The sequence below is a fragment of the Rhinolophus ferrumequinum genome, chromosome 16 (genome assembly GCF_004115265.2).
Source record: "Rhinolophus ferrumequinum isolate MPI-CBG mRhiFer1 chromosome 16, mRhiFer1_v1.p, whole genome shotgun sequence".
NCBI classification, from domain to species: domain Eukaryota; kingdom Metazoa; phylum Chordata; class Mammalia; order Chiroptera; family Rhinolophidae; genus Rhinolophus; species Rhinolophus ferrumequinum.
In genome coordinates, this window is record NC_046299.1 from 56,156,575 (window position 1) to 56,168,465 (window position 11,891).

Below are 11,891 nucleotides of genomic sequence, written 5' to 3' on the forward strand. Positions count from 1 at the left end.
CTGCCTTTTTTTTTTCTTTCCCCCCTTCTTCTGCCTCCCCTCCACCATTCTGGTTCAAGCTGTTGTTTCTCAGTCTAGTTGTGTAGGACACAGCTCCCTGGCCCAGGCTGGTATTATTATGAGCCTTGCTCCCTACTACCCTCCCCAGGGGTTGGGTCACCGGTCATCAGTTGGCCGCTCACGGCAGCTCTCACCAGTTGCCAGCCACTCATGGTGGCACACGGTAGTCCACAGCAGCCCGCGGCGGCCCGCGGCAGCCCACGCCAATCTCTGGCTGCTCACGCCAACCTCCTACTGTTCATGGCAGCTCATGCCAACCCAGCTCCAGGGAGAGCTGTTGTTCACAATTTTAGCTATAGAGGGTGCAGCTCACTGGCCCATGTGGGAATCGAACTGCCCATCTTGTCGTTAGGAGCACTGTGCTCCAACTACCTGAGCCACCGGGCTGGCCCGCCTTTTTCTTTTTAACCAGATCATTTTAATCAAATTGCCGTGTTGATCAGCTTGTTTTTGACTAAATGATTTTCTTCTAAAGTCACCTGGAACTCTTCTTTGTAGCACCTGAAGCAGACGTATAGACCAGGAAGGCAGAGAGTATCTTAGTACCTGGAAATGGCATAGCCTAATTGGAGCTAAGAGTTTGCAGGAGGGTAGAGAGTCTCAAAGGTGAAGCTAAAAGGGAAGTGGTAGCCAGGTCATGAAACTCCCTGTTAGGCATTCTAGTAAGTTCTAACTTTTTCTTGCCGATGATTGTCCGGAGTTAAGAACTTCTTTCTTAAAGTTCATGTCATGTTGGTTTTCTGAGAGCAGAGGCTGAATTTTACTGTTCACAGCTGTATCACAGGGCTCAATACACATCTGGTATATACTGGGCTCTTACTGTTATGAAGTATTTTTAAAAAGCATAAAGGGTTTAGTCTATATCCCTTGAAGCCAAGCTTAATATAAAGAATCTGAAGTACGAGTTTTCAAGAAAAAAATGAGTTTGGTGACTTAGGGAGAAAGATTAACCATAAGACTGGGCAATTTAAGGGCTGATTTGTGGACCTTTGTCAGTGACGTCTAGACAATGTAGTGGGAACAGAGGCAAGACTGACTGGAGTTGAGAAAAGAACGTAAAGCAAGGAAGTGAAGGTCTGCTAAAAAGGGTTTTTGAAAGCAGCTTGAAAGAGGAGGAACAGAGAAGGTCGCCACCTAGTGTGAATTAAATGTACTGAGAAAAAAATAAAACCAAAAAAGTATATCTGAATTTTGGATTACTGTGGGGGAATAAAAAGCTAGGGAAATTAGTTTTTAGGTTCAACCGTATTTTGGTTTACTCCGCTCTTTTCATTTCCAAACTCCTCCAACACTTCCAGCTCTGCAAATATTCCCCTCGACTACCTCAAAGCACCTGGTACTGCCCAAAAGACTTGTTAAGCTATCAAGACTCTGACCCTAAGCTGATAGCATAGGACCCTCTACAGTCAACATTCATGAACATGACGTCCTATGATTTCATCTGCACATTAAGTCTGTTCCTCATTTGTTTTCCTCCATTTTCAATGGTGAGGCATCATCTATGCTGGAATCAAATCAGAATCATGGGCTCTCCTGTCATCTTCACCTCAGCCATTAACTTCCCCAGTCAAAAACCTTACTTTCACCTGCTTTGTGTTCCTCTAGGCATTTTCCTCTTAGAGTTTAACCTCAGGCAAATTACTTAATTTCTCTGTGTTTCGGTGTCTACATACGTATAATGAGTGTAAGTAATATATATCCACATAGGGCCACTACAAGATTTAAGTAAGGTAATATATGAATGATCTTTTCTTTGGGCCTGTCACATAAATTTGTAGCAATTTGTTTAAATAGAAAGGGGATATGTGGATCCCTCTGAATTCAGATGAATTCATCTGAAATAGCTATCAAGCATGTGTTGTATTTTCCATATGTGGAGCATAAAAAACCCTTCTCCCACAAATGGGAAGGTAAAAAGTCCTACAGTTGTGGAAAAACTCCAAAGGGCTTGTCATGCAGGCTGTCATGTGGGGTCTCTGGTCCTGCTCCCCACTTAAGAACGCAGGATATGATGAGGCCAAAAAGGAACACACACGGAGCCATAGATAGGGGAGTCATACCACTATAGTCTCGCTGGCAGCTGGGTTGGAGACACAGGAAGTAGGAGCCACAGGATCCGCAACCTGCTGTCCACTTCTCTCTGCCAATCCACCTCAATTGCTGTCACGCGGGGTGGCATGCGGGGTCTCTAGTCCCGCTCCCCACATAAGAACGCAGGACATGATGAGGCCAAAAAGGAACACCCATGGAGCCAAAGATAGGGGAGTCATACTACCATATTCTCACTGGTGGCTGGGTTGGTGTCATGCAGGAGACCCTGCTCGCTGTGCCATTTGTCATGTGAGGTGGCCTGTGGGGTCTCTGGTCCCGCTCCCCACATAAGAATGCAGGATATGGCTAGGCCAAAAAGGAGCACCCATGGAGCCATAGATAGGGGAGTCATACGGCTATTGTCTCGCTGGCAGCTGGGTTGGAGACACGCGAAACAGGAGCCACACTCTCCACAACCTGCCGTCCACTTCTCTCTGCCAACCAACCTCACCTGCTAACTGCAATCTGCCGTGCTAACTGCAATCTGCTCTTGCTAGCTCAGCCACCCTCTTCTTGCTAGCCCCCATTTTCTGCTAGTGTAGCCACGGCAGTTATATTAGTGGCCAATGGCTCACTGGTTTCAGCTGACGGCCAACTAGCCACAGCTGATGGCCATTGAATCACAGTTGACGGCCATTTACTACCCGAGTGAGCACCTTTCCATGTGAGGCCGAGAGCCTGGAAACTGCTCTCTGGGACTCTGTCCCCACAGCTTTCATTTCTTAATAGAGCAGCTTTATAGGCTGGGGAGAACTCGTGTCACTGATGTAATTGTCTGTGGCTTCTGTAGGATTTCTGAGGGGCTCAGGAATTTAAAAATGAATTTTTGTTTACATTTAAAGGGATTTTTAAATCAATTTTATTTCAATAAAACTGGGCGCGGGAGAGAAAAAGTAGAACCATCCTAAATAAATCTCCAATAATATGGAATTGGTTAAAAGAAAGAGTTCTGGGGCGGCCGGTTAGCTCAGTTGGTTAGACTGGTGCTCTTAACAACAAGGTTGCCTGCTCGAATCCCACATGGGCTACCGTGAGCTGCACCCTCCACAACCAGATTGAAAACAACTACTTGACTTGGAGCTGATGGGTCCTGGAAAAACACACTTAAAATGCATAAAAAAGTTAAAAAAGAAAAAAGAGTTCTTATATTTTAGCGATATACATCAGCTCCTTGAATAATATCATTTCATTCAATGTAGTTTGGTTATAACGTTGATGAGATGCTGTAGGAACTTAATTCTTGTTTATATCAATTAGTCTATGTTAAAATTGGCTTCCTTAAACATAGTTTCACTGAAAGTCACAAAACCTATTGACAACTTTAAGTGAGAACTTACTGTATAGGGAAGTATTTTTGGGTGAAACAATATGTCTGGAATTCACTTCAGAATAAAGAGGGGGTGCTGAGATGAGTAGACTGGGTAGGTGGATGAAATAAGATTAGCCATGTATTGCTATATATTAGAGTTGAGTGATAGAATCATCAGGTTCATTATACTTTTCTCTGTTACTTTTGAGTATGTTTTTAAATTAACAGGATTAAAAAGTAAAAGAAAACAAAACAAAAACTTTTCGCAAATGAAAAGTGCTATACTGGAAGATTGCTGAAGTGGCCCTGGGATTTTTTTTTTCCTAGTTCACAAATGATCTGCTATTCCGTGAAATTCAGAAATAATTTGGAACTTTCCAAGACTGGGATATGGAAGAGACGTGACCCCGCTGTGTCTGTACTCATTTCAGCTCAGTATTGTGGAAGAAGACCGTGGCTTCCCTAACTGGGTCTGAAGTAATCCCAAAGCAATTGACAAAGAATAAGGACTGTTTAAAGGGAAAAAATTATCCTGGAATTTCTAAATCTACTTTGTTAAGAGCTCCTCTTCATTTTGCAAGCGACCAGACAGATTCAGAGCCTCTCCGTCGGCAGTGAGGGGGTTGCCCAGTGTGAATAGCTTCCAACCTGTAATAAGACTCAGATGCTCCAAAGTGCTGGCGTTTGAAGATTAGATTAGCTACTATGTGGGCAAGGCATGTCCTGTGAACACAAATAATGGTAATTTCCTTCCTGTTCCCCTAAATGTCTCCTCAATGAAGATTAGGAAATGAGCACAGTATGGAGTGATCCTTGCACAAACGAGACAAATTAACCCTCAGCAAATGTTAATCTCATTTTTGCTGAGCCCAACCCCACAATCATCAGAACAGGTCAGGAGGTAATTAGGCAAAGAAGCCCCAGTTTTGCAAAATTCACCTTTCTAGGAGAAACCTTTTCATTTCTTGTGACCATGAACATGTGATTTCACCCCTTGGAGACAGAGGGCTCTCCCGTACATTATTTGCTCCAAGGGTCATAATTTCCATATAGGGGAGTAGCGAAGTTATTATTTACCTTTTACCTTAGGAAGTAGCAGAAGATGGAAGACCCAAGGGCACGAACGGAAAGAGGCAGAGGCTGGAGGTCATATCTAACCTTCAGGCCAGACAGGCGATTCTCTGCCCTGTACCTGCCAGGGTCTCAGATAAGGAAGGAGGCCGATTCCCACGGCTTGACTTATAGTTTCTTTAGTTCATATATTCTTTCCTTAAACTTTTTAAATTCTGCACTGATGTTGCCTTAATTTATGTGTTCTTGATAAATCTGATATTCTAATTCCCTTGCTTGTAAGTTATTCCTTTTTTTTTTCCCTTTCCTGAAGGCCCTGAGGAAATTTTATCTTTAGTCAAATAGTTTTACTAGGATATATCTTGGAGTTAATCATTTTGCATCAGTTTTCTCCAGTACACTGTGAATTCATTCAGTGTCTATATTCAGGTCTTCTGTTTCTGGAATATTTTCTTGGATTATTTTATTGTGGTAAAACACACATAACAGAAAAATTTCCATCCTAACCATTTTTAAGTATACAGTTCAGTGGCGTTAGGTACCTTCACGTTGTTGTGCAGCCATCATCACCGTCCAGCCACAGAACTCTTTTCATCTCGCAAAACTGAAAGTTTGTTCCCATCAAACACCAGCTCCTCATCCTCCTATCCTCTGTGCTCCTGTCAACCACCAGTCTACTTCGTCTCTATGGATTTGACTACTCTAGATAAGTGGAATTATACAATATTTGTTTTTTGTGACTGGTTTATTTCACTTAGCATAATATCCTCAAGGTTTATCTGTGTTGTAGTATGTGTCAGAATTTTCTTTCTTTTTCAGGCTGAATAATATTCCATTGTATGTATCACCACCTTTTGTTTGTCCATTCATCCACTGAGGGACACTTGGGTTGCTTCCATCAATTGGCTGCTGTGAATAATGCTGCTATGGACGTGGGCATACAAGTTTCTGTTCACGTCCCTGCTTTCACTTCTTTTGGGCATATGCCCCAAAGTGGAATTGCAGGTCTTATGGTAATTCTTTTTTTAATTTTTGAGAAACCGCCATGCTGTTTTTCATAGTGGTTACACCCTATGAAAACACCCCATGGTTGAAGTCCCACCAACAGTGCACACGAATGCCAATTTTTCTTCACATTCTTGCCAACACTAGTTTTTTCCTATTTTTTAATAATAGCCATCGTAATGAGTATGAGGTGGTATCTCGTGGTGGATTTGTGTTTTCCTAATGATTAGTAATATTAAACATCTTTTCATGTGCTTAATAGCCATTTGTATACCTTCTTTGGAGAAATATTTATTCAAGTCCTTTGCCAATTTTAAAAATCAAGTTGGTTGGTAAATCCAACTACCTTCCTCTATTTTTCTTCTTTTCTTTTTCTAGGATCTCTTCTGAATTTCTTGTTCACTCATGTTCTCTCTTTTTAGATGATCTTGAACTTGCCTCCAGGTCCCATGATATAGGTCAGGTTCGATTAAACACGGCTTTCCGCTACTCACTCAGCTGTAAATACAATGGTATTTTGATTTCCAGTCTGCTGTTTTTCTTGGTGTATAGGGCTCCCCCAGAAAAAAAAGACAAGAAAAGAAAATCAAGTTGCTTGTTCTAGTGTTGTTGAATTGTAGGAGTTCTGTTTATATCCTGGATATTAACCCCTTATCAGATATGCTATGTAGATATTTTCTCCCATTCCACAGGTTGCCTTTTCAAGCTGTTGATTGTGTCTTTTGATGTAGTTTAAAATTTTGATGTAGTCCAACTTATTTTTTTCTTTTGTCACCTGTGCTTTTGATGTCATATCCAAGAAATCATTGCCAAATCTAATATCATGAAGATTTTGCCCGGTTTTTCCCCCCAGCAATTTTATAGTTTTAGTTCTTACATTTAGATCTTTAATCCATTTTGAGTTATTCTTTGTGTATGCGTAAGGTCCAATATCGTTCCCGTTTCACCAGCACCATTTGTTGAAAAGACTATTCTTTCTCCATTGAGTGGTCTTGGCACCCTTGTCACAACTATTTGAAATATATGTGAGGGTTTAGTTCTGGGCTCTCTATTCCATTCCATTGGTATACATGTTTGTCTTTATGCCAGCACTGCAGTTTTCATCACTGTAGCTTTGTAGTAAGTTTTGAAATCCAGGAAGTGTGAGATCTCCAATTTGTTTTTCTTTTTCAAGATTGTTTTGGCTATTCAGGGTCCCATGAGATTCCAAATGAATTTTCATATGAATTTTTCTATTTCTGCAAAAACAATACCATTGGGATTTTTATAGTGTTTGCATTGAATCTGTAGATCACTTGGATAGTATGGACGTCCTAACAGTATTTAGTCTTTCAATCCATGAACATGGATATCTTTCTATTTATTTGTGTCTTCTTTAATTTTGTTCAGCAATGTTTGGTAATTATAAGTGCATAGGTCTTTAACTTCCTTGGTTAGGTTTATTCATAACAAGTTGGTTAGGTTTATTCATAACAATCTTATTTTTTTGATGCTATTGTAAATGGAATTGTTTTCTTAATTTTCTTTTTGGATTGTTCATTGTTAGTGCATTGAAATGCAATTGATTTTTGTGTGTTGATTTTGTATCCTGCAACTTTGTTGAATTTGTTAATTAGTTCTCACAGGTGAGTGTGTGTGTGTGTGTGTGTGTGTGTGTGTGTAATCTTTAGGTTTTTCTACATATGAGATTATATCATTCATCTGTGAACAGAGATAATTTTACTTTTTCCTTTCTGATTTGGATGCCTTTTATTTCTTTTTCTTACCTACTTGCTCTGGCTAGAACTTCCAGTACAATGTTGAGTAGAACTGGTGAAAGCAGACGTTCTTGCCTTGCTCCTGATCTTAGAGAAAAAACTTTCAGTTAACTGTGGGTTATTTATGTGCAGGTAGTTTCCTTCTACTCCTAGTTTGTTGAATGTTTTTATCATGAGTGAGTGCTGAAATTTGTCACATGCTTTGTCGGCATCAATAGAAATGATAATGTGGTTTTTATTCTTTCTGTTAATGTGGCATATTACATTGATTTTTTTTTTTTTTTTGTATGTCGAGACATCCTTGCATTCCAGGTATAAATCCCACTTTGTTATGGTGTATAAACCTTTTAGTACACTGTTGAATTTGGTTTGCTAGTATTTTGTTAAGGATTTTTGCATCAATATTCATCAAGGATATTGTTCTGTAGCTTTCTTATAGTATTTTTGTCTGGCTTTGGCATCATGGTAATGCTGACCTCATAAAATGAGTTTGGAAGTGTTCTCTTCAATTTTTTGGAAGAGCTTGAGAAGAATTGGCTTTGATTCTTCTTAAAATGTTCAGTAGAATTCTTCAGCAAAGCTATCTGGTTCTGGGCTTTTCTTTATTGGGAGGTTTTTGATTGAGTCAATAATTTCCTTATTTGTTATTGGTCTGCTCAGATTTTCTTTTCCTTCATGATTCAGTATTGGTAGGTTGTATGATTCTGGAGACGTATCCATTTCTTCTAGCTTATCCAATTTGTTGGTATACAATTGTTCATAGTATTATAGTCACTTTTATCTCTATAGCATTAGTTGTAATGCTCTCATTTCTGATTTTTATTTGAATCTTCTTTTTTCCTTCATAAATCTATCCAAGGATTTCTCAATTTTATTGATCCTTTCAAAAAATCAACTATCAGTTTTGTTGATCTTTTAATTTTGTTTCCTATTTTCTATTTTGTTTATCTTTGCTCTAATCTTCATCTTCTAAGATTGGGTTTAGTTTGTTCTTTTTCTAGTCACTTGAGATATACAGTTAGATTGTTGATTTAGGATCTTTTTAAATGTACTCATTTATAGCTATAAACATCTCTCTTAGCACTGCTCTCAGCACTGCTTCTCATTAGTGTTGCTGTCATGTTTCTCATTTTCATTTGTCTCAAGGTGTTTTCTAATTTATCTTGTAATTTCTTTGATCCATTGTTTTGTTGTTGTTGTTTTGTTTTTAAGGAGGGCACAGCACATAGGGCCCATGCAGGATCAAACTGGCAACCTTGGTGTTAGTAGCTCCACGCTCTAACCAACTGAGCTAACCAGCTACCTTCCTCCCCACCCCCCCATTGGTTGTTTAAGAGTTAAACAAGAGTTAAAATCTATTTCCACAGATTTGTGCATTTTTCAATTTTCCTTCTGCTATTGATTTCTAGTTTCATTTCATTTTGATCAGAAAATGTACTTTGCATGATTTCAATATTCTTGAGTTTGTTAAGACTTGTTATTTCTCCTTGGTGAATTGACCCTTTTATCATTATATAATGTCCTTCTTTTTCCCTTATAACAGTTTTCAACTTAAAGTACATTTTGCCTGATACTAGTATAGTCACCCTTGCTCTCTTTTGGTCACCATTTGCATGAAATGTCTCTTCCCATCTTTCACTTTCAGTCTATGTCTGTCCTTAGATCTAAAATGAATCTTTTGTAGACAGCATGTAGTTGAATCCTGTTTCTTTAAAGCCATTCATGTAAACTCATTATAAAACCTCCTACTGTTTTCAAGTGTCCTTTATTTGATTGCTGTATTGAAGGTTATGTGAATTTTCAATTTGATTGTAAATAATAAAATCACTTCCAAAGTGGTTCTAACAATTGATGATTATACTAACCTGATGCCGACTTTCTATATTCTTTAATTTTTATTATTCTCCCCCTCTCCACCTCCATACATTTAAATTGTTGGTTATCATGTGGGTGTGTACTGGTTTATTTGTACCTATTCAATTACTAACGAAGCTGAGCATTTTTCTATCAGTCTTTTCCTTTAGAGTGTGTGGCTTTTTGTTGGACTAAAGAAGTCCTTTCCTACCCTGGAGGTCATAAATCTCATTGTTGCCTCATAAATTTAAAGCTAGGTCTTTTACCTGTTAGTACTAAAAGAAAAGATAAATATGTTTTGAGGATCTAATGTACAGCATGGTGACTATGGTTATAAATACAGTATTGTGTACTTTGAAATTTGCTGAGGGTGGATCTTAAGTGTTTTCACACACAAAAACGAGTTAACTATGTGAGGTGATATATTATTTTAATCTTGATAATCATTTACAATATGTATTATACCAAATCATTACATCTTACACTTTAAATATATACAATTTCTCAAGTATTACTTGATAAAATTGGAAAAATATTTTTTAAAAAAAGATAAGAAGGGCTGGCCCGGTGGCTCAGCGGTTGGAGCTCCATGCTCCTAACTCTGAAGGCTGCTGGTTCAATTCCCACATGGGCCAGTGGGCTCTCAACCACAAGGTTGCCTGTTCGATTCCTCGACTCCCGCAGGGGATGGTGGTCTCTGCCCCCTGCAACTAAGATTGAACACGACACCTTGAGCTGAGCTGCCACTGAGCTCCTGGATGGCTCAGTTGGTTGGAGAGCGTCCTCTCAACCACAAGGTTGCCGGTTTCGACTCCTGCAAGGGATGATGGGCAGCGACCCCTGCAACTAGAAACAGCAACTGGACCTGGAGCTGAGCTGCGCCCTCCACAGCTAAGACTGAAAGGACAACAACTTGACTTGGAAAAAAGTCTTGGAAGTACACACTGTTCCCCAATAAAGTCCTGTTCCCCTTCCCCAATAAAAAAAAAAAGATAAGAAATAGCAAATATTGGTGAGGAGATGGAGAAAGGGAACTTTGTACACTGTTTGTGGGAATGTAATTGGCACAGCCATATGGAAACCAGTATGGAAGTTCCTCAAAAAATTTAAAAAATAGGACTCCTATATTATCCAACAATCTGACATCTGTATATATGTCCAAATATCCTGAAGAGATATCTGCACACCCGTGATCATTGCAGCGTTATTCCCAATAGGCAAGATATGGGAACAACCTAAATGTCCTCTGACAGACGAACAGATAAAGAAAATGTGGGCTGCATATGTATATATATATATAAATTTGTATATGTTATGTATAATATACAGACATAGAAAAGTAAATTCTGCCATTTGTGATCACATGAATGAAACTGGAGGGCATCAGCCTAAGTGAAATAAGCCAGGGAGAGAAAAACAAATATAAATGGCATCACTTATATGTGTAATCTAAAAAAAAGAAAAAAGCTGAACCATAGAGAGTACAACGGTTGTTGCCAGGGCCTGAGGGTGAGGTAAAAGGGGAGAGATTGGTTAAAGGGGACACACCTTTAGTTATAAAATGAATAAGTTCTAAGGCTCTAGTATATAACATGGTGACTATAATTAATAATGTGTTGTATAATTGAAAAATTTGCTGAGAGTAGATCTTAAGTATTCTCACAAAAACAAAACCAGTGACAATGTGAGGCAATGTTTGTGTTAATTAATTTGATTATAGGAATCCTTTCATAATGTATGTATCAGATCATCACATTGTACATTTAAAATATATTACAATCATATTTCTCAATTATGCAGTACTTCAATAAAGCTGGATAAAAAAGAAAATGTGAGATATATATATATATATATATATATATATATATATATATATATATATATATATATATATATATATAAAATGATTATTCAGGTTTAAAAAGAGAAGGCAATTCTGCCATTAACAACATGGATGGACTGGAGGACACCATGCTAAGTTAAATAAGCCCAACACAGAAGGACAAATACTTCCTGATCCCACTTTTATGATAACTCTGTAACGGTCAAGCTCATAAAACTATGATTTATGAATCATAGATTTATAAATTCACAAATCTGTGATAAACAAAATCAGAGAGTACATAGTGGTTCCTAGGGGCTGAGTAGAGGAGGAAAAGGAGAGGTATTGTTCAAAGGGTTCAAAGTTTCAATTATGCAAGATGAATAACTTCTGGAGGCCTGTACAGCATAGGGCCTGCAGTTAACAACAGTTAAGATTGTATAGTTAAAGTTCGCTAAGAAGGTAAATCTTCAGTGTTCTTACCATAAAAACATTAAAATAAAAATTTGGAGATGATAGACAAGTTTACAGCCTTGGTTGTCATGTTGGTTTCACAGGTGTATACTTATTTCATACTCATCAAGTTGTTTTATGTTAAAAATGTGCAGCTTTTTGTATGTCAATCATACATCAACAAAGTGGTTTAAAAAATGACCTTATAGTCTCACTGAGGAGGCAGGGAAAGAACATGAGAACACAAGTCACAAAAGAAGATAGCATAGAGTGACTGAAAATGAGGCAGTGTGGTCATCTTGGACCGGAATTGTTGGGGACTCTCTCCTGTACGGGGGATAAGAAATGGATACGTCAGTATGCAATTCAGTGAAATTTACATCAAGGGTAGCGAAAAGGAGTGGATTAATGTTAACACAATTGTTGGTGACTTTAGAACATGTAGATTGAGATATCTATTTCCAAGAAG